Raw genomic sequence first — 22886 nt, 5'->3', positions numbered from 1 at the left:
TCCCTTTTTTCTGCTATAACTTTTCAATGGTTTGACATAGGAAGTCGTGGGTGGTGTCATTTCTGATACTTATGGGGGGCGGTGGCCGTGAGTGCGAGGGCCCGTTCATCGCTGCTTGCAGCTTTAATTATTATTATTATTCTTATTATTTTTCTGACGAAAGGAGGGCCTTTTTGCCCCCCTAAACGTGCCCAAAAAGTCACCAAATTTTGCACCCAAGCCAGGCCTGGCGAAAAATTTGATATTTAATGGTTTGCATTAATGGGCGTGGCAAAATGGCTCAACAGCGCCCCCTTGAAAACTTTGTGCCTCAAGCCCCACGATACGGTTTGACGTACATGCATGAAAATCGGTACACGCCTGTATCATGACACAACTTAAAGAAAAGTCTCTTGGCGTCATGCCCGAAACCGAACAGGATGTCGGCCATTTTGAATTAGTCGTGTCATTTTGGCGAAATTTATGCCATTCCTTCGGCAGTTAATACGGCCCGAACCGTAACGAGCACCCAGGTGTGTTATACATCAAAATGTGCGTCTCCATCCTCCGACACCACGCATTACTTTTCTCTTTCAAAAGCGCTACCTTGGCGACGCTAGACGCCAAAAAGTGCGCCCACCCTTCATCTGATTGGTTCAGACAGAAAAAACTTTGCGCCTCAAGCCCCATAATACGGTTTGACGTACATGGACGAAAATAGGTACACACCTGTATCATGTCGCTACTTAAAGAAAAGTCTCTTGGCGCCTTGGCCGAAACCGAACAGGAAGTCGGCCATTTTGAACATTCTGAATTAATCGCGTCATTTTGGAGCAATATATGCCATTCCTTCGAGAATTAATACGGCCCGAACCGTATCGTGAACCCAGATGTGTTATACATCAAAATGTGCGTCTCCATCCTGCGACTACACGCATTACTTTTCTCTTTCAAAAGTGTTACCGTGGCGACGCTAGACGCCAACAAACGCACCCTCCCTTCATCTGATTGGTCCATGTTTGATAGTCACCAAATTTTGCATGCAAGCCAGACTTGGCGATACATTTGATATTTCATGGTTTGCATTAATGGGCGTGGCCTAACGGCTCAACAGCGCCCCCTAGAATACTTTTCTGTGCCATAACTTTTGAATGGTTTGACATAGAGAGTTGTGGGTGGTGTCATGGGACTCGATATTGAGTCCTTGACCATAATTGGTGAAAATTAGCTCCGCCCCTTCTTCTGATTGGTTGTCCATATTTCCTGCCATACATTTTGAATGTTTTGACATAGAGAGTCGTGGGTGATGTCACCTGAATCGATATTGAGTCCTTGAGCTTCATTGGCCTGAATTGGCCCCGCCCCTTCTTCTGATTGGTTTTCCCGATTTTCTACTATAACTTTTGAATGGTTTGACATAGAGAGTCGTGGGTGGTGTCATTGGACGCTGTATTGAGTCCTTGACCTTCTTTGGCCTGAATTAGCCCCGCCCATTCTTCTGATTGGTTGTCCCGATTTTCTACTATAACTTTGGAATGGTTTAACATAGAGAGTCGTGGGTGGTGTCATCAGATTCTGTATGGAGTCCTTGACTTTCATTGGCCTGAATTAGCCCCGCCCCTTCTTCTGATTGGCGTGTACCTTTTTTCTGCTATAACTTTTGAATGGTTTAACATAGAAAGTCGTGGGTGGTGTCATTTCTGATATGCTTACGGGGGGCGGTGGCCGTGAGTGCGAGGGCCCGTTCATCGCTGCTTGCAGCTTTAATTATTATTATTATTTTCCTGACAAAAGGAAGGCCTTTTTGCCCCCCTAAACGTGCCCAAAAAGTCACCAAATTTTGCATGCAAGTCAGGCCTGGCGAAAAATTTGATATTTAATAGTTTGCATTAATGGGCGTGGCAAAATGGCTCAACAGCGCCCCCTTGAAAACTTTGTGCCTCAAGCCCCACGATACGGTTTGACGTACATGCACGAAAATCGGTACACACCTGTATCATGGCGCAACTTAAAGAAAAGTCTCTTGGCGTCATGTCGAGAAACCGAACAGGAAGTCGGCCATTTTGAATTAATCGTGTCATTTTGGCGAAATTTATGCCTTCCTTCGGCAGTTAATTCAGCCCGAACCGTAACGTTCCCCCAAGTGTGTTATTCATCAAAATGTGCGACTCCATCCTCCGACCCCACGCATTACTTTTCTCTTTCGAAAGCGTTACCGTGGCGACGCTAGACGCCAAAAAGCGTGCCCACCCTCAATCTATTTGGTTCAGACAGAAAAAACTTTGCGCCTCAAGCCCCATAATACGCTTTGACGTACATGAACGAAAATCGGTACACACCTGTATCATGTCGCAACTAAAAGAAAAGTCTCTTGGCGCCATGGCCGAAACCAAACAGGAAGTCGGCCATTTTGAACATTCTGCATTAATCGCGTAATTTTGGAGCAATATATGCCATTCCTTCGAGAATTAATTCAGCCCGAACCGTATCGTGAACCCAGATGTGTTATACATCAAAATGTGCGTCTACATCCTGCGACTACACGCATTACTTTTCTCTTTCCAAAGTGTTACCGTGGCGACGCTAGACGCCAACAAGCGCACCCCCCCTTCATGTGATTGGTCCATATTTGATAGTTCCCCAAAAGGCACCAAATCTTGCACCCAAGCCAGGCCTGGCGAAAAATTTGGTATTTAATGGTTTGCATTAATGGGCGTGGCAAAATGGCTCAACAGCGCCCCCTTGAAAACTTTGTGCCTCAAGCCCCACAATACTGTTAGACGTACATGCACGGAAATCGGTACACACCTGTATCATGGCGCAACTTAAACAAAAGTCTCTTGGGGTCATGCCCGAAACCGAACAGGATGTCGGCCATTTTGAATTAATCGTGTCATTTTGGCGAAATTTATGCCATTCCTTCGGCAGTTAATTCAGCCCGAACCGTAACGTTTCCCCAAGTGTGTTATACATCAAAATGTGCGTCTCCATCCTGCGACTACGCGCATTACTTTTCTCTTTCAAAAGTGTTACCGTGGCGACGCTAGACGCCAAAAGGCGCGCCCCCCCTTCATCTGATTGGTCCATATTTGATAGTTCTCCAAAAGTCACCAAATTTTGCATGCAAGCCAGGCCTGGTGATAAATTTGATATTTCATGGCTTGCATTAATGGGCGTGGCCTAACGGCTCAACAGCGCCCCCTAGAATACTTTTCTCTGCCATAACTTTTGAATGGTTTGACATAGAGAGTCGTGGGTGGTGTCATGGGACTCTGTAATGAGTCCTCAAGCTTCGTTGGCCTTAATTAGCCCCGCCCCTTCTTCTGATTGGTTGTCCCGATTTTCTGCTATAACTTTGGAATGGTTTGACATAGAGAGTCGTGGGTGGTGTCATCAGATTCTTTATGGAGCCCTTGACCTTCATTGGCCTGAATTAGCCCCGCCCCTTCTTCTGATTGGTTGTCCCTTTTTTCTGCTATAACTTTTGAATGGTTTGACATAGGAAGTCGTGGGTGGTGCCATGGGACTCTGTAATGAGTCCTTAAGCTTCGTTAGCCTTAATTAGCCCCGCCCCTTCTTCTGATTGGTTGTCCCGATTTTCTGCTATAACTTTGGAATGGTTTGACATAGAGAGTCGTGGGTGGTGTCATCAGATTCTTTATGGAGCCCTTGACCTTCATTGGCCTGAATTAGCCCCGCCCCTTCTTCTGATTGGTTGTCCCTTTTTTCTGCTATAACTTTTCAATGGTTTGACATAGGAAGTCGTGGGTGGTGCCATGGGACTCTGTAATGAGTCCTTAAGCTTCGTTAGCCTTAATTAGCCCCGCCCCTTCTTCTGATTGGTTGTCCCGATTTTCTGCTATAACTTTGGAATGGTTTGACATAGAGAGTCGTGGGTGGTGTCATCAGATTCTTTATGGAGCCCTTGACCTTCATTGGCCTGAATTAGCCCCGCCCCTTATTCTGATTGGTTGTCCCTTTTTTCTGCTATAACTTTTCAATGGTTTGACATAGGAGGTCGTGGGTGGTGTCATTTCTGATATGCCTATGGGGGGCGGTGGCCGTGAGTGCGAGGGCCCGTTCATTGCTGCTTGCAGCTTTAATTATTATTATTATTTTCCTGACAAAGTGAAGGCCTTTTTGCCCCCCTTAACATGCCCAAAAAGTCACCAAATTTTGCACCCTAGTCAGGCCTGGCGAAAAATTTGATATTTAAAGGTTTGCATTAATGGGCGTGGCAAAATGGCTCAACAGCGCCCCCCGGAAAACTTTGTGCCTCAAGCCCCACGATACGGTTTGACGTACATGCACGAAAATCAGTACACACCTGTATCATGGGACAACTTAAACAAAAGTCTCTTGGGGTCATGCCCGAAACCGAACAGGATGTCGGCCATTTTGAATTAGTTGTGTCATTTTGGCGAAATTTATGCCATTCCTTCGAAAGTTAATTCAGCCCGAACCGTAACGTGCCCCCAAGTGTGTTATACATCAAAATGTGCGTCTCCATCCTGCGACAACACGCATTACTTTTCTCTTTCAAAAGCGTTACCGTGGCGGCGCTAGACGCCAAAAAGCGCGCCCACCCTTCATCTGATTGTTTCGACAGAAAAAACTTTGTGCCTCAAGCCCCATAATACGGTTTGACGTACATGAACGAAAATCGGTACACACCTGTATCATGTCGCAACTAAAAGAAAAGTCTCTTGGCGCCATGGCCGAAACCGAACAGGAAGTCGGCCATTTTGAACATTCTGAATTAATTGCGTAATTTTGGAGCAATATATGCCATTCCTTCGAGAGTTAATTCAGCCCGAACCGTATCGTGAACCCAGATGTGTTATACATCAAAATGTGCGTCTCCATCCTGCGACTACACGCATTACTTTTCTCTTTCGAAAGTGTTACCGTGGCGACGCTAGACGCCAACAAGCGCACCCCCCCTTCATCTGATTGGTCCATATTTGATAGTTCTCCAAAAGTCACCAAATTTTACATGCAAGCCAGACTTGGCGATAAATTTGATATTTCATGGTTTCCATTAATGGGCGTGGCCTAACTGCTCAACAGCGCCCCCTAGAATACTTTTATCTGCCATAACTTTTGAATGGTTTGACATAGGAAGTCGTGGGTGGTGTCATGGGATTCTCTAATGAGTCCTCAAGCTTCGTTGGCCTTAATTAGCCCCGCCCCTTCTTCTGATTGGTTGTCCCGATTTTCTGCTATAACCTTTGAATGGTTTGACATAAAGAGTCGTGGGTGGTGTCATGGGACTCGGTATTGAGTCCTTGACCATAATTGTCCTGAATTAGCCCCGCCCCTTCTTCTGATTGGTTGTCCCGATTTTCTGCCATAACTTTTGAATGGTTTGACATAGAGAGTCGTGGGTGGTGTCATCAGAGTCTGTAATGAGTCCTTGACCTTCATTTGCCTGAATTAGCCCCGCCCCTTCTTCTGATTGGTTGTTCCTTTTTTCTGCTATAACTTTTGAATGGTTTGACATAGAGAGTCGTGGGTGGTGTCATTTCTGATATGCTTATGGGGGGCGGTGGACGTGAGTGCGAGGGCCCGTTCATCGCTGCTTGCAGCTTTAATGTTATTTATTTTTTCCATATACTCAAGCCAAAATAGTGAAGAAAAAAAAGCATTTCCCAGTTTTCATGAACATAACATTTTATCCTGTACAAACCCTCCCCCCCCAAAAAAAGAAAACACGGCACATAAATTGCTACTGTTGGTCTCTTCTCCTAGCTGGATCTGGCCAGAGAATTTCATCCACATCACAGGCGATATCCTCATTCGCAAGACAGCGGGGAAAGAATCGCCGTGCATGCCGTATCCACCCCTGTATGGCTGTGGCCTCAATCTGGTCACAGGCCTCCTCCATGGCCTGAATGAGGGCTACCCGAGCCAGGGGGTGCAGATCGTAAACCTTCCACCGCCATGCAGAGAAAAATTCTTCAATTGGGTTAAGAAATGGAGAATATGGTGGCAGGAAAAGGACTGTGTAATGTGGGTGCTGCGTAAACCACTTCTGAACCACTGCAGAGCGGTGGAATGAAACATTGTCCCAGGTGACAATGTATTGGATCTGCATGTTATTTATGATTGTGAGTTTGTATACTCTGTCCAAAAATGTAAGGATGTGAGGTGTTTTATACGGACCCATGTTGGCATGGCGGTGGAGGACCCCATTCTGGGTGATTGCCGCGCAAAAGTGCTGATATGGGGTGCATGCAGTAAGAAGCTGTAAACAGGTAATTTTTTTTACCTGTTTTCCAGTCTGAATGCCCTTATGACAGATGCCACGGTGAATCTTCTGAGATTTGGCTGGACTCTCAGTCCAGCCTCCCTCAGCGTCAATCCATGGTTCACAACATGGTCCACAAGAGTTGCGCGAATTTCATTGCTTAAAGTTGGACTTCTTCTCCTTTCAGCTTCACCTCTTCCTGCTTGAAGTCTTCCTCTTCCTCTTCCTCTACCTCGGCCTCTACCTCTGGCACGGCCTCTGGCACGGCCTCTGCCTCCTTCTCCTCCTTCTCCGATTCCCCCTCTCATCCTCACTCTTCCTCTTCCTCTTCCTTCCATTTTGGTTAAGTTTGGTGAAATCATCTGCTGCATTTTTATAGTGCTTAAACCTGATTGGTGTGTCTACAATTAAGCAATCTTGTGTTTGCATACCTGATGGCAGTGTTCAATCAACTGGCTCATAGGTGTGGTAATTTGACAGTCAGTGCTTTAGAAGTGCAAGGAAGTGACATCTTGATATACTTCTGTGTCTAATGCATAGACGTTTGTGTTAGTGTTTCAAATCACCGTGTGTATTGTTTTGCACAAAGTGTGAATGGACTCATTGTGCTTACAGTGGTGCAAATCTGGGGCCGAGTTTTGCTCCTTGAGTGTAAGGTTTTCATAATTGGGCAAAACTTTAGATTTTAGTGTTTATTCAATCGTAAAAAACTGTAAATAATTTGTAATTATTGCAATGTTAGTATAGTGGGCAGTATCTGTGCCTGGGGTTCGATTCCCCGATGGAGAGACCAGCTATTTGGTACAATGGACATACATGACTGTTACAAGTGAACAAAGGTCAATAGGATGAAAATGACTCCTCCACACACCAGTTGCCGTTGGCCTGCTAAAAAAGCTTTAATTGATGAAGTTTTTCTAAGATAAAACTGTGGATCTTCTGTTTACTCGTCAGTCCTGATCCAGAGGTCCAGCCTGTAAGACTCAGACCAGAGACCTTTTGCATTTGCGATGAACCGAATAACCACTACACTACAGAAACTGTGCAGCAGGTTATTGATCATGATTCAATTCATTCAATAATTTAGTTTCTATTCCCCCTTAATCTTATATAAAAAAAACCATCTAGACAGGTATGTAGAGACATAGATAGTGGGACATTTTGCACTAGCTAGCTATAGCTAGCTTGAGGAGCATAGCATCCTGATAACCGCCAGGTCTACACAGATTTTGACGTAGTCAAGCTGAACTTGAGATGCGCTCCAATTGTCTCATAATGCCAAGTGGATGAGAGTAGGTGACATCATCACCAGGTAGTTGGCTTCCAACTGCACCAACTCCTAAAAAATGGACACCAATTTGTGAGCATCTACAATTACGAAAAACTAGAAAATCACAAGTTTAGTCACATGTTGTCATTCAACTGTCTGGGTGGTGTCCAGAGGAGTCCAGACGGAAAACTGGTTTCTCTGAAACACTGATTAAACCTGACATTACAGACACTTTTCGATTATTGTTCGTATTTTCTAGCATCTGAAGCCCGGCTAGCTCAGTCGGTAGAGCATGAGACTCTTAATCTCAGGGTCGTGGGTTCAAGCCCCACGTTGGGCACTGAAGTCACATTTATGAAGTTTGTTTGAAGTGTAGAGTCCAGGTTGAAGGCTAGCAGAAAGGAATCACCTCCACTGCTGTTCTGGTCACTGAGATGGATTTTACTCGGTGTGAGACTGGTGACATCATCAATGACATCACATGTCTGATGACATTCCAGGGTTAGATTAAATAATTTGTAATTATGACAATGTTAGTATAGTGGGCAGTATCTGGGCCTGGGGTTCGATTCCCCGATGGAGAGACCAGCTATTTGGTACAATGGACATACATGACTGATACAAGTGAACAAAGGTCAATAGGATGAAAATGACTCCTCCACACACCAGTTGCTGTTGGCCTGCTAAAAAAGCTTTAATTGATGAAGTTTTTCTAAGATAAAACTGCGGATGTTCTATTCACTCGTCGGTCCTGATCCAGAGGTCCAGCCTGTTAGACTCAGACCAGAGACTTTTTGCGACCTTTGCATTTGCGATGAACCGAATAACCACTACACTACAGAAACTGTGCAGCAGGTTATTGATCATGATTCAATTCATTCAATCATTTAGTATCTATTCCCCCTTAATCTTATACAAAACCATCTAGACAGGTATGTAGAGACATAGATAGTGGGACATTTTGCACTAGCTAGCTATAGGCTAGCTTGAGGAGCATAGCATCCTGATAACCGCCAGGTCTACACAGATTTTGACGTAGTCAAGCTGAACTTGAGATGCGCTCCAATTGTCTCATAATGCCAAGTGGACGAGAGTAGGTGACATCATCACCAGGTAGTTGGCTTCCAACTGCACGTACTCCTAAAAAATGGACACCTCCGAAATAGCCAATTTGTGAGCATCTACAATTTCGAAAAACTAGAAAATCACAAGTTTAGTCACATGTTGTCATTCAACTGTCTGGGTGGTGTCCAGAGGAGTCCAGACGGAAAACTGGTTTCTCTGAAACACTGATTAAACCTGACATTACAGACAATTTTCGATTATTGTTCGTATTTTCTAGCATCTGAAGCCCGGCTAGCTCAGTCGGTAGAGCATGAGACTCTTAATCTCAGGGTCGTGGGTTCGAGCCCCACGTTGGGCGCTGAAGTCACATTTATGAAGTTTGTTTGAAGTGTAGAGTCCAGGTTGAAGGCTAGCAGAAAGGAATCACCTCCACTGCTGTTCTGGTCACTGAGATGGATTTTACTCGGTGTGAGACTGGTGACATCATCAATGACATCACATGTCTGATGACATTCCAGGGTTAGATTAAATAATTTGTAATTATGACAATGTTAGTATAGTGGGCAGTATCTGGGCCTGGGGTTCGATTCCCCGATGGAGAGACCAGCTATTTGGTACAATGGACATACATGACTGATACAAGTGAACAAAGGTCAATAGGATGAAAATGACTCCTCCACACACCAGTTGCTGTTGGCCTGCTAAAAAAGCTTTAATTGATGAAGTTTTTCTAAGATAAAACTGTGGATGTTCTATTCACTCGTCGGTCCTGATCCAGAGGTCCAGCCTGTTAGACTCAGACCAGAGACTTTTTGCGACCTTTGCATTTGCGATGAACCGAATAACCACTACACTACAGAAACTGTGCAGCAGGTTATTGATCATGATTCAATTCATTCAATAATTTAGTTTCTATTCCCCCTTAATCTTATACAAAACCATCTACACAGGTATGTAGAGACATAGATAGTGGGACATTTTGCACTAGCTAGCTATAGCTAGCTTGAGGAGCATAGCATCCTGATAACCGCCAGTTCTACACAGATTTTGACGTAGTCAAGCTGAACTTGAGATGCGCTCCAATTGTCTCATAATGCCATGTGGACGAGAGTAGGTGACATCATCACCAGGTAGTTGGCTTCCAACTGCACCAACTCCTAAAAAATGGACACCTCCGAAATAGCCAATTTGTGAGCATCTACAATTTCGAAAAACTAGAAAATCACAAGTTTAGTCACATGTTGTCATTCAACTGTCTGGGTGGTGTCCAGAGGAGTCCAGACGGAAAACTGGTTTCTCTGAAACAATGATTAAACCTGACATTAGAGACAATTTTCGATTATTGTTCGTATTTTCTAGCATCTGAAGCCCGGCTAGCTCAGTCGGTAGAGCATGAGACTCTTAATCTCAGGGTCGTGGGTTCGAACCCCACGTTGGGTGCTGAAGTCACATTTATGAAGTTTGTTTGAAGTGTAGAGTCCAGGTTGAAGGCTAGCAGAAAGGAATCACCTCCACTGCTGTTCTGGTCACTGAGATGGATTTTACTCGGTGTGAGACTGGTGACATCATCAATGACATCACATTCTTAGATTAAATAATTCGTAATTATGACAATGTTAGTATAGTGGGGCAGTATCTGTGCCTGGGGTTCGATTCCCCGATGGAGAGACCAGCTATTTGGTACAATGGACATACATGACTGATACAAGTGAACAAAGGTCAATAGGACGAAAATGACTCCTCCACACACCAGTTGCCGTTGGCCTGCCAGAAAAGCTTTAATTGATGAAGTTTTTCTAAGATAAAACTGTGGATGTTCTGTTCACTCGTCAGTCCTGATCCAGAGGTCCAGCCTGTTAGACTCAGACCAGAGACCTTTTGCGACCTTTGCATTTGCGATGAACCGAATAACCACTACACTACAGAAACTGTGCAGCAGGTTATTGATCATGATTCAATTCATTCAATAATTTAGTTTCTATTCCCCCTTAATCTTATACAAAACCATCTAGACAGGTATGTAGAGACATAGATAGTGAGACATTTTGCACTAGCTAGCTATAGGCTAGCTTGAGGAGCATAGCATCCTGATAACCGCCAGGTCTACACAGATTTTGACGTAGTCAAGCTGAACTTGAGATGCGCTCCAATTGTCTCATAATGCCAAGTGGACGAGAGTAGGTGACATCATCACCAGGTAGTTGGCTTCCAACTGCACCAACTCCTAAAAAATGGACACCAATTTGTGAGCATCTACAATTACGAAAAACTAGAAAATCACAAGTTTAGTCACATGTTGTCATTCAACTGTCTGGGTGGTGTCCAGAGGAGTCCAGACGGAAAACTGGTTTCTCTGAAACACTGATTAAACCTGACATTACAGACAATTTTCGATTATTGTTCGTATTTTCTAGCATCTGAAGCCCGGCTAGCTCAGTCGGTAGAGCATGAGACTCTTAATCTCAGGGTCGTGGGTTCGAGCCCCACGTTGGGCGCTGAAGTCACATTTATGAAGTTTGTTTGAAGTGTAGAGTCCAGGTTGAAGGCTAGCAGAAAGGAATCACCTCCACTGCTGTTCTGGTCACTGAGATGGATTTTACTCGGTGTGAGACTGGTGACATCATCAATGACATCACATGTCTGATGACATTCCAGGGTTAGATTAAATAATTTGTAATTATGACAATGTTAGTATAGTGGGCAGTATCTGTGCCTGGGGTTCGATTCCCCGATGGAGAGACCAGCTATTTGGTACAATGGACATACATGACTGTTACAAGTGAACAAAGGTCAATAGGATGAAAATGACTCCTCCACACACCAGTTGCCGTTGGCCTGCTAAAAAAGCTTTAATTGATGAAGTTTTTCTAAGATAAAACTGTGGATCTTCTGTTTACTCGTCAGTCCTGATCCAGAGGTCCAGCCTGTAAGACTCAGACCAGAGACCTTTTGCGACCTTTGCATTTGCGATGAACCGAATAACCACTACACTACAGAAACTGTGCAGCAGGTTATTGATCATGATTCAATTCATTCAATAATTTAGTTTCTATTCCCCCTTAATCTTATACAAAACCATCTAGACAGGTATGTAGAGACATAGATAGTGAGACATTTTGCACTAGCTAGCTATAGGCTAGCTTGAGGAGCATAGCATCCTGATAACCGCCAGGTCTACACAGATTTTGACGTAGTCAAGCTGAACTTGAGATGCGCTCCAATTGTCTCATAATGCCAAGTGGACGAGAGTAGGTGACATCATCACCAGGTAGTTGGCTTCCAACTGCACCAACTCCTAAAAAATGGACACCAATTTGTGAGCATCTACAATTACGAAAAACTAGAAAATCACAAGTTTAGTCACATGTTGTCATTCAACTGTCTGGGTGGTGTCCAGAGGAGTCCAGACGGAAAACTGGTTTCTCTGAAACACTGATTAAACCTGACATTACAGACAATTTTCGATTATTGTTCGTATTTTCTAGCATCTGAAGCCCGGCTAGCTCAGTCGGTAGAGCATGAGACTCTTAATCTCAGGGTCGTGGGTTCGAGCCCCACGTTGGGCGCTGAAGTCACATTTATGAAGTTTGTTTGAAGTGTAGAGTCCAGGTTGAAGGCTAGCAGAAAGGAATCACCTCCACTGCTGTTCTGGTCACTGAGATGGATTTTACTCGGTGTGAGACTGGTGACATCATCAATGACATCACATGTCTGATGACATTCCAGGGTTAGATTAAATAATTTGTAATTATGACAATGTTAGTATAGTGGGCAGTATCTGTGCCTGGGGTTCGATTCCCCGATGGAGAGACCAGCTATTTGGTACAATGGACATACATGACTGTTACAAGTGAACAAAGGTCAATAGGATGAAAATGACTCCTCCACACACCAGTTGCCGTTGGCCTGCTAAAAAAGCTTTAATTGATGAAGTTTTTCTAAGATAAAACTGTGGATCTTCTGTTCACTCGTCAGTCCTGATCCAGAGGTCCAGCCTGTAAGACTCAGACCAGAGACCTTTTGCATTTGCGATGAACCGAATAACCACTACACTACAGAAACTGTTCAGCAGGTTATTGATCATGATTCAATTCATTCAATCATTTAGTATCTATTCCCCCTTAATCTTATACAAAACCATCTAGACAGGTATGTAGAGACATAGATAGTGGGACATTTTGCACTAGCTAGCTATAGGCTAGCTTGAGGAGCATAGCATCCTGATAACCGCCAGGTCTACGCAGATTTTGACGTAGTCAAGCTGAACTTGAGATGCGCTCCAATTGTCTCATAATGCCAAGTGGACGAGAGTAGGTGACATCATCACCAGGTAGTTGGCTTCCAACTGCACCAACTCCTAAAAAATGGACACCTCCGAAATATCCAATTTGTGAGCATCTACAATTACGAAAAACTAGAAAATCACAAGTTTAGTCACATGTTGTCATTCAACTGTCTGGGTGGTGTCCAGAGGAGTCCAGACGGAAAACTGGTTTCTCTGAAACACTGATTAAACCTGACATTACAGACACTTTTCGATTATTGTTCGTATTTTCTAGCATCTGAAGCCCGGCTAGCTCAGTCGGTAGAGCATGAGACTCTTAATCTCAGGGTCGTGGGTTCAAGCCCCACGTTGGGCGCTGAAGTCACATTTATGAAGTTTGTTTGAAGTGTAGAGTCCAGGTTGAAGGCTAGCAGAAAGGAATCACCTCCACTGCTGTTCTGGTCACTGAGATGGATTTTACTCGGTGTGAGACTGGTGACATCATCAATGACATCACATGTCTGATGACATTCCAGGGTTAGATTAAATAATTTGTAATTATGACAATGTTAGTATAGTGGGCAGTATCTGGGCCTGGGGTTCGATTCCCCGATGGAGAGACCAGCTATTTGGTACAATGGACATACATGACTGTTACAAGTGAACAAAGGTCAATAGGATGAAAATGACTCCTCCACACACCAGTTGCCGTTGGCCTGCTAAAAAAGCTTTAATTGATGAAGTTTTTCTAAGATAAAACTGTGGATCTTCTGTTTACTCGTCAGTCCTGATCCAGAGGTCCAGCCTGTAAGACTCAGACCAGAGACCTTTTGCATTTGCGATGAACCGAATAACCACTACACTACAGAAACTGTTCGGCAGGTTATTGATCATGATTCAATTCATTCAATCATTTAGTATCTATTCCCCCTTAATCTTATACAAAACCATCTAGACAGGTATGTAGAGACATAGATAGTGGGACATTTTGCACTAGCTAGCTATAGGCTAGCTTGAGGAGCATAGCATCCTGATAACCGCCAGGTCTACACAGATTTTGACGTAGTCAAGCTGAACTTGAGATGCGCTCCAATTGTCTCATAATGCCAAGTGGACGAGAGTAGGTGACATCATCACCAGGTAGTTGGCTTCCAACTGCACCAACTCCTAAAAAATGGACACCTCCGAAATATCCAATTTGTGAGCATCTACAATTACGAAAAACTAGAAAATCACAAGTTTAGTCACATGTTGTCATTCAACTGTCTGGGTGGTGTCCAGAGGAGTCCAGACGGAAAACTGGTTTCTCTGAAACACTGATTAAACCTGACATTACAGACACTTTTCGATTATTGTTCGTGTTTTCTAGCATCTGAAGCCCGGCTAGCTCAGTCGGTAGAGCATGAGACTCTTAATCTCAGGGTCGTGGGTTCGAGCCCCACGTTGGGCGCTGAAGTCACATTTATGAAGTTTGTTTGAAGTGTAGAGTCCAGGTTGAAGGCTAGCAGAAAGGAATCACCTCCACTGCTGTTCTGGTCACTGAGATGGATTTTACTCGGTGTGAGACTGGTGACATCATCAATGACATCACATTCTTAGATTAAATAATTCGTAATTATGACAATGTTAGTATAGTGGGGCAGTATCTGTGCCTGGGGTTCGATTCCCCGATGGAGAGACCAGCTATTTGGTACAATGGACATACATGACTGATACAAGTGAACAAAGGTCAATAGGACGAAAATGACTCCTCCACACACCAGTTGCCGTTGGCCTGCCAGAAAAGCTTTAATTGATGAAGTTTTTCTAAGATAAAACTGTGGATGTTCTGTTCACTCGTCAGTCCTGATCCAGAGGTCCAGCCTGTTAGACTCAGACCAGAGACCTTTTGCGACCTTTGCATTTGCGATGAACCGAATAACCACTACACTACAGAAACTGTGCAGCAGGTTATTGATCATGATTCAATTCATTCAATAATTTAGTTTCTATTCCCCCTTAATCTTATACAAAACCATCTAGACAGGTATGTAGAGACATAGATAGTGAGACATTTTGCACTAGCTAGCTATAGGCTAGCTTGAGGAGCATAGCATCCTGATAACCGCCAGGTCTACACAGATTTTGACGTAGTCAAGCTGAACTTGAGATGCGCTCCAATTGTCTCATAATGCCAAGTGGACGAGAGTAGGTGACATCATCACCAGGTAGTTGGCTTCCAACTGCACCAACTCCTAAAAAATGGACACCAATTTGTGAGCATCTACAATTACGAAAAACTAGAAAATCACAAGTTTAGTCACATGTTGTCATTCAACTGTCTGGGTGGTGTCCAGAGGAATCCAGACAGAAAACTGGTTTCTCTGAAACACTGATTAAACCTGACATTACAGACAATTTTCGATTATTGTTCGTATTTTCTAGCATCTGAAGCCCGGCTAGCTCAGTCGGTAGAGCATGAGACTCTTAATCTCAGGGTCGTGGGTTCGAGCCCCACGTTGGGCGCTGAAGTCACATTTATGAAGTTTGTTTGAAGTGTAGAGTCATGTATGTCCATTGTACCAAATAGCTTGTCTCTCCATCGGGGAATCGAACCCCAGGCCCAGATACTGCCCACTATACTAACATTGTCATAATTACAAATTATTTAATCTAACCCTGGAATGTCATCAGACATGTGATGTCATTGTTGATGTCACCAGTCTCACACCGAGTAAAATCCATCTCAGTGACCAGAACAGCAGTGGAGGTGATTCCTTTCTGCTAGCCTTCAACCTGGCCCCACGTTGGGCGCTGAAGTCACATTTATGAAGTTTGTTTGAAGTGTAGAGTCCAGGTTGAAGGCTAGCAGAAAGGAATCACCTCCACTGCTGTTCTGGTCACTGAGATGGATTTTACTCGGTGTGAGACTGGTGACATCATCAATGACATCACATGTCTGATGACATTCCAGGGTTAGATTAAATAATTTGTAATTATGACAATGTTAGTATAGTGGGCAGTATCTGTGCCTGGGGTTCGATTCCCCGATGGAGAGACCAGCTATTTGGTACAATGGACATACATGACTGTTACAAGTGAACAAAGGTCAATAGGATGAAAATGACTCCTCCACACACCAGTTGCCGTTGGCCTGCTAAAAAAGCTTTAATTGATGAAGTTTTTCTAAGATAAAACTGTGGATCTTCTGTTCACTCGTCAGTCCTGATCCAGAGGTCCAGCCTTTAAGACTCAGACCAGAGACCTTTTGCATTTGCGATGAACCGAATAACCACTACACTACAGAAACTGTTCAGCAGGTTATTGATCATGATTCAATTCATTCAATCATTTAGTATCTATTCCCCCTTAATCTTATACAAAACCATCTAGACAGGTATGTAGAGACATAGATAGTGGGACATTTTGCACTAGCTAGCTATAGGCTAGCTTGAGGAGCATAGCATCCTGATAACCGCCAGGTCTACGCAGATTTTGACGTAGTCAAGCTGAACTTGAGATGCGCTCCAATTGTCTCATAATGCCAAGTGGACGAGAGTAGGTGACATCATCACCAGGTAGTTGGCTTCCAACTGCACCAACTCCTAAAAAATGGACACCTCCGAAATATCCAATTTGTGAGCATCTACAATTACGAAAAACTAGAAAATCACAAGTTTAGTCACATGTTGTCATTCAACTGTCTGGGTGGTGTCCAGAGGAGTCCAGACGGAAAACTGGTTTCTCTGAAACACTGATTAAACCTGACATTACAGACACTTTTCGATTATTGTTCGTATTTTCTAGCATCTGAAGCCCGGCTAGCTCAGTCGGTAGAGTATGAGACTCTTAATCTCAGGGTCGTGGGTTCAAGCCCCACGTTGGGCGCTGAAGTCACATTTATGAAGTTTGTTTGAAGTGTAGAGTCCAGGTTGAAGGCTAGCAGAAAGGAATCACCTCCACTGCTGTTCTGGTCACTGAGATGGATTTTACTCGGTGTGAGACTGGTGACATCATCAATGACATCACATGTCTGATGACATTCCAGGGTTAGATTACAGTTTTTTACGATTGAATAAACACAATTTTGATTGTTTTGTTTTGTTTAGCAAAACCATACACACGAATAGCACAACCACATACCCGATTAGCAAAACACCTTAGCTCCTTTGCAAAATGAACCACTCTTGTAAAAACTATACACTAACTTATCAAAACCATATTTTTTTACCATATGAAACACACACGTTGCATATGACTTAACTCTGTTTGCACCAGTTACACTCTGCTGTTGAAAACCTTAAACACTTTCGGCTAATTCTGCTTCTAAGTGCATAGAGTAGTATGGGTGAAGCACACAGTGAATTTGCAAAACATCGCTCAGATTTGCACATCTGTAAACACAATGTCTGCTCACACTTTTTGCAAAACAATACACAGTGAACAGTAAACACACTTGTATGCATTACTGTAGACACCACACAGGAGACAAGACTAATGCTGTTGATAATGTTATTTATTTTTTCCATATACTCAAGCCAAAATAGTGAAGAAAAAAAAGCATTTCCCAGTTTTCATGAACATAACATTTTATCCTGTACAAACCCTCCCCCCCAAAAAAAAGAAAACACGGCACATAAATTGCTACTGTTGGTCTCTTCTCCTAGCTGGATCTGGCCAGAGAATTTCATCCACATCACAGGCGATATCCTCATTCGCAAGACAGCGGGGAAAGAATCACCGTGCATGCCGTATCCACCCCTGTATGGCTGTGGCCTCAATCTGGTCACAGGCCTCCTCCATGGCCTGAATGAGGGCTACCCGAGCCAGGGGGTGCAGATCGTAAACCTTCCACCGCCATGCAGAGAAAAATTCTTCAATTGGGTTAAGAAATGGAGAATATGGTGGCAGGAAAAGGACTGTGTAATGTGGGTGCTGCGTAAACCACTTCTGAACCACTGCAGAGCGGTGGAATGAAACATTGTCCCAGGTGACAATGTATTGGATCTGCATGTTATTTATGATTGTGAGTTTGTATACTCTGTCCAAAAATGTAAGGATGTGAGGTGTTTTATACGGACCCATGTTGGCATGGCGGTGGAGGACCCCATTCTGGGTGATTGCCGCGCAAAAGTGCTGATATGGGGTGCATGCAGTAAGAAGCTGTAAACAGGTAATTTTTTTACCTGTTTTCCAGTCTGAATGCCCTTATGACAGATGCCACGGTGAATCTTCTGAGATTTGGCTGGACTCTCAGTCCAGCCTCCCTCAGCGTCAATCCATGGTTCACAACATGGTCCACAAGAGTTGCGCGAATTTCATTGCTTAAAGTTGGACTTCTTCTCCTTTCAGCTTCACCTCTTCCTGCTTGAAGTCTTCCTCTTCCTCTTCCTCTACCTCGGCCTCTACCTCTGGCACGGCCTCTGGCACGGCCTCTGCCTCCTTCTCCTCCTTCTCCGATTCCCCCTCTCATCCTCACTCTTCCTCTTCCTCTTCCTTCCATTTTGGTTAAGTTTGGTGAAATCATCTGCTGCATTTTTATAGTGCTTAAACCTGATTGGTGTGTCTACAATTAAGCAATCTTGTGTTTGCATACCTGATGGCAGTGTTCAATCAACTGGCTCATAGGTGTGGTAATTTGACAGTCAGTGCTTTAGAAGTGCAAGGAAGTGACATCTTGATATACTTCTGTGTCTAATGCATAGACGTTTGTGTTAGTGTTTCAAATCACCGTGTGTATTGTTTTGCACAAAGTGTGAATGGACTCATTGTGCTTACAGTGGTGCAAATCTGGGGCCGAGTTTTGCTCCTTGAGTGTAAGGTTTTCATAATTGGGCAAAACTTTAGATTTTAGTGTTTATTCAATCGTAAAAAACTGTAAATAATTTGTAATTATTGCAATGTTAGTATAGTGGGCAGTATCTGTGCCTGGGGTTCGATTCCCCGATGGAGAGACCAGCTATTTGGTACAATGGACATACATGACTGTTACAAGTGAACAAAGGTCAATAGGATGAAAATGACTCCTCCACACACCAGTTGCCGTTGGCCTGCTAAAAAAGCTTTAATTGATGAAGTTTTTCTAAGATAAAACTGTGGATCTTCTGTTTACTCGTCAGTCCTGATCCAGAGGTCCAGCCTGTAAGACTCAGACCAGAGACCTTTTGCATTTGCGATGAACCGAATAACCACTACACTACAGAAACTGTTCAGCAGGTTATTGATCATGATTCAATTCATTCAATCATTTAGTATCTATTCCCCCTTAATCTTATACAAAACCATCTAGACAGGTATGTAGAGACCATGGATGTATTATATAACTGGATACAGGATCGAAAATGGCCGCCCATTCATTTCAATGGAGTTTGCTCACCCAGCGCATCCGCCGAAAAAATTTCTGACTTCCTGGTTTACTTCCTGGTACACGGGCCCATAGAGCATGCGCAGTTGAGTCACCTCCCATGATGCTCTGGGGCCTCCCATCATGCCCCGGGGCAATGTGAACGAGCGCTGCGCGCTCTGGACAAGCGCTGCGCGCTCATGAGTCCTTCAGACCGGTAATGATAGATGTACACAATGAAATTAGGGATTTATAGGGCAAATCAACCGATGCTGTTCTCAAAGTCATGGTTATAGACTATACATGGTTCATTTGTGTGTTTTTTTTAATTAAAGATAAAACGAGTCATTTTTATTTAAGATGGGACACCCCAGGTTAATAGGCTAAAATAGGGTAAAAATGTAAATAGCAGGTATCACCATGAAACTTCCCAAGTTTATTACTTACATTAAGACAAATATTTTTTGTATTACAAGTTTTGTCAAGTATTATGTTTAAATATGTCAAATATTATGTTTAAATGTGGTTAATTTGTGGAGTTTTATTTTTTTGAGTAAGGATAAAACGATAAAAATGTATTTATGCGGGGGGGAGGTATTTTATTTTAATTCTTAATTCTATTTTTATACTTCTCTTTAAAGTATTTTTTTACCGGTACCTTTATGTTTGCACCTTACATCAAGACAAGTTCCTTGTGCTGTAAACTGACCTTTACTGCTCTTGGCAATAAAAACAGTTCTTATTCTGATTCTGAGAGTGGTCACCGCTGCCTTCACTCCGTCTGTGATCCCCCTGGTCAGGGCGTTTAGACCGAGTGTGACCTGAGCGTCCCACCTGAGCTCTGTGCCATAGCGCGCAGCTCCAGCTCAATGAATGACAGAGGGTCTCCTGCTCAGCTGCTGCTCAACACTGATCAGAGCAGCTCCCCCTCGTTTACTGAGGTTTTATTATAAACCCAATGTCTTTTGTCATGGAAAAAAAATTAAGAGACCACAAAAACACACCTTTGAGCCGTGTTTTCCACTTTTCTGAGTGATTATTCCGCTGAACGGCTTAGCCATGCTCGTTCCCGAGACACACACGACCGCGCTTTGCGAGTGCACGGACAAAGCCGTGACGTCACGCCCAGAAAGAGACTTTTCTTTGACTTTTCTGGCCGTTATTAAACATTTTTGACGGATATAAAGTCCATGACTTAAAAATATAGAATACAAAGATTAGTAATTGCCGGTGATTACAGCTGGAGGTGTCCTGTGAACAGTTTTAGAGGCTTCTCTTTTAATATTGCGGTCTATGGGAAAAAAGCTTTCTGGGCCCCATGGGATTTTTTGTTGCAGTACCGCGGCTGGCCACTGGAAAAAATCGGCGTGCCTTCTGAGTGTGAGACTGGGGGCCTGGTAGAGACATAGATAGTGGGACATTTTGCACTAGCTAGCTATAGGCTAGCTTGAGGAGCATAGCATCCTGATAACCGCCAGGTCTACACAGATTTTGACGTAGTCAAGCTGAACTTGAGATGCGCTCCAATTGTCTCATAATGCCAAGTGGACGAGAGTAGGTGACATCATCACCAGGTAGTTGGCTTCCAACTGCACCAACTCCTAAAAAATGGACACCTCCGAAATATCCAATTTGTGAGCATCTACAATTACGAAAAACTAGAAAATCACAAGTTTAGTCACATGTTGTCATTCAACTGTCTGGGTGGTGTCCAGAGGAGTCCAGACGGAAAACTGGTTTCTCTGAAACACTGATTAAACCTGACATTACAGACACTTTTCGATTATTGTTCGTATTTTCTAGCATCTGAAGCCCGGCTAGCTCAGTCGGTAGAGCATGAGACTCTTAATCTCAGGGTCGTGGGTTCGAGCCCCACGTTGGGCGCTGAAGTCACATTTATGAAGTTTGTTTGAAGTGTAGAGTCCAGGTTGAAGGCTAGCAGAAAGGAATCACCTCCACTGCTGTTCTGGTCACTGAGATGGATTTTACTCGGTGTGAGACTGGTGACATCATCAATGACATCACATTCTTAGATTAAATAATTCGTAATTATGACAATGTTAGTATAGTGGGGCAGTATCTGTGCCTGGGGTTCGATTCCCCGATGGAGAGACCAGCTATTTGGTACAATGGACATACAAGACTGATACAAGTGAACAAAGGTCAATAGGACGAAAATGACTCCTCCACACACCAGTTGCCGTTGGCCTGCCAGAAAAGCTTTAATTGATGAAGTTTTTCTAAGATAAAACTGTGGATGTTCTGTTCACTCGTCAGTCCTGATCCAGAGGTCCAGCCTGTTAGACTCAGACCAGAGACCTTTTGAGACCTTTGCATTTGCGATGAACCGAATAACCACTACACTACAGAAACTGTGCAGCAGGTTATTGATCATGATTCAATTCATTCAATAATTTAGTTTCTATTCCCCCTTAATCTTATACAAAACCATCTAGACAGGTATGTAGAGACATAGATAGTGAGACATTTTGCACTAGCTAGCTATAGGCTAGCTTGAGGAGCATAGCATCCTGATAACCGCCAGGTCTACACAGATTTTGACGTAGTCAAGCTGAACTTGAGATGCGCTCCAATTGTCTCATAATGCCAAGTGGATGAGAGTAGGTGACATCATCACCAGGTAGTTGGCTTCCAACTGCACCAACTCCTAAAAAATGGACACCAATTTGTGAGCATCTACAATTACGAAAAACTAGAAAATCACAAGTTTAGTCACATGTTGTCATTCAACTGTCTGGGTGGTGTCCAGAGGAGTCCAGACGGAAAACTGGTTTCTCTGAAACACTGATTAAACCTGACATTACAGACACTTTTCGATTATTGTTCGTATTTTCTAGCATCTGAAGCCCGGCTAGCTCAGTCGGTAGAGCATGAGACTCTTAATCTCAGGGTCGTGGGTTCAAGCCCCACGTTGGGCGCTGAAGTCACATTTATGAAGTTTGTTTGAAGTGTAGAGTCCAGGTTGAAGGCTAGCAGAAAGGAATCACCTCCACTGCTGTTCTGGTCACTGAGATGGATTTTACTCGGTGTGAGACTGGTGACATCATCAATGACATCACATTCTTAGATTAAATAATTCGTAATTATGACAATGTTAGTATAGTGGGGCAGTATCTGTGCCTGGGGTTCGATTCCCCGATGGAGAGACCAGCTATTTGGTACAATGGACATACATGACTGTTACAACTGAACAAAGGTCAATAGGATGAAAATGACTCCTCCACACACCAGTTGCCGTTGGCCTGCTAAAAAAGCTTTAATTGATGAAGTTTTTCTAAGATAAAACTGTGGATGTTCTGTTTACTCGTCAGTCCTGATCCAGAGGTCCAGCCTGTAAGACTCAGACCACAATTACGAAAAACTAGAAAATCACAAGTTTAGTCACATGTTGTCATTCAACTGTCTGGGTGGTGTCCAGAGGAGTCCAGACGGAAAACTGGTTTCTCTGAAACACTGATTAAACCTGACATTACAGAAGCATACAAGTGTGGTATTTAAAAATAGAGCGGGAGCAAAACTTAGTTTGATTGTGCTTTATTTAAGTTATTACATTAATCCAGTGTTTCTCAATCCTGGTCCTCGTGGGCCCCTGTCCTGCATGTTTTAGATGTTACCCTGCTTCAGCACACCGTGATACAAGTACCTGTGTCATCAACAGAGTTGTGCAGACCTTGATGACAAGCTAATGAGGACCTTTATTTAGAATCAGGTGTGT

At 43.5% G+C, this 22886-nt stretch overlaps 11 non-coding genes across 11 annotated transcripts; all 11 read left to right on the top strand.

The window, feature by feature from the left end:
* The first annotated feature begins 7766 nt into the window (after positions 1-7766).
* On the top strand, positions 7767-7839 carry trnak-cuu (transfer RNA lysine (anticodon CUU)). Its single transcript has one exon. It is a non-coding gene; the product is annotated as a tRNA-Lys (tRNA).
* A 1010-nt stretch (positions 7840-8849) lies between these two features.
* On the top strand, positions 8850-8922 carry trnak-cuu (transfer RNA lysine (anticodon CUU)). Its single transcript has one exon. It is a non-coding gene; the product is annotated as a tRNA-Lys (tRNA).
* A 1009-nt stretch (positions 8923-9931) lies between these two features.
* Positions 9932-10004, top strand: trnak-cuu (transfer RNA lysine (anticodon CUU)). The gene has a single exon. It is a non-coding gene; the product is annotated as a tRNA-Lys (tRNA).
* A 982-nt stretch (positions 10005-10986) lies between these two features.
* Positions 10987-11059, top strand: trnak-cuu (transfer RNA lysine (anticodon CUU)). Its single transcript has one exon. It is a non-coding gene; the product is annotated as a tRNA-Lys (tRNA).
* A 998-nt stretch (positions 11060-12057) lies between these two features.
* trnak-cuu (transfer RNA lysine (anticodon CUU)) lies at positions 12058-12130 on the top strand. Its single transcript has one exon. It is a non-coding gene; the product is annotated as a tRNA-Lys (tRNA).
* Positions 12131-13131: 1001 nt separating this feature from the next.
* trnak-cuu (transfer RNA lysine (anticodon CUU)) lies at positions 13132-13204 on the top strand. Its single transcript has one exon. It is a non-coding gene; the product is annotated as a tRNA-Lys (tRNA).
* A 1001-nt stretch (positions 13205-14205) lies between these two features.
* trnak-cuu (transfer RNA lysine (anticodon CUU)) lies at positions 14206-14278 on the top strand. The gene has a single exon. It is a non-coding gene; the product is annotated as a tRNA-Lys (tRNA).
* A 982-nt stretch (positions 14279-15260) lies between these two features.
* On the top strand, positions 15261-15333 carry trnak-cuu (transfer RNA lysine (anticodon CUU)). Its single transcript has one exon. It is a non-coding gene; the product is annotated as a tRNA-Lys (tRNA).
* A 1289-nt stretch (positions 15334-16622) lies between these two features.
* On the top strand, positions 16623-16695 carry trnak-cuu (transfer RNA lysine (anticodon CUU)). Its single transcript has one exon. It is a non-coding gene; the product is annotated as a tRNA-Lys (tRNA).
* A 4266-nt stretch (positions 16696-20961) lies between these two features.
* trnak-cuu (transfer RNA lysine (anticodon CUU)) lies at positions 20962-21034 on the top strand. Its single transcript has one exon. It is a non-coding gene; the product is annotated as a tRNA-Lys (tRNA).
* Positions 21035-22016: 982 nt separating this feature from the next.
* Positions 22017-22089, top strand: trnak-cuu (transfer RNA lysine (anticodon CUU)). Its single transcript has one exon. It is a non-coding gene; the product is annotated as a tRNA-Lys (tRNA).
* Positions 22090-22886: the final 797 nt, after the last annotated feature.

Source organism: Cololabis saira, chromosome 4 (genome assembly GCF_033807715.1).
Source record: "Cololabis saira isolate AMF1-May2022 chromosome 4, fColSai1.1, whole genome shotgun sequence".
In the NCBI taxonomy this organism is placed as follows: Eukaryota; Metazoa; Chordata; class Actinopteri; order Beloniformes; family Belonidae; genus Cololabis; species Cololabis saira.
The sequence above is the reverse complement of the archived record's forward strand: the minus strand, read 5'-3'. Positions and strand labels throughout refer to the sequence as shown.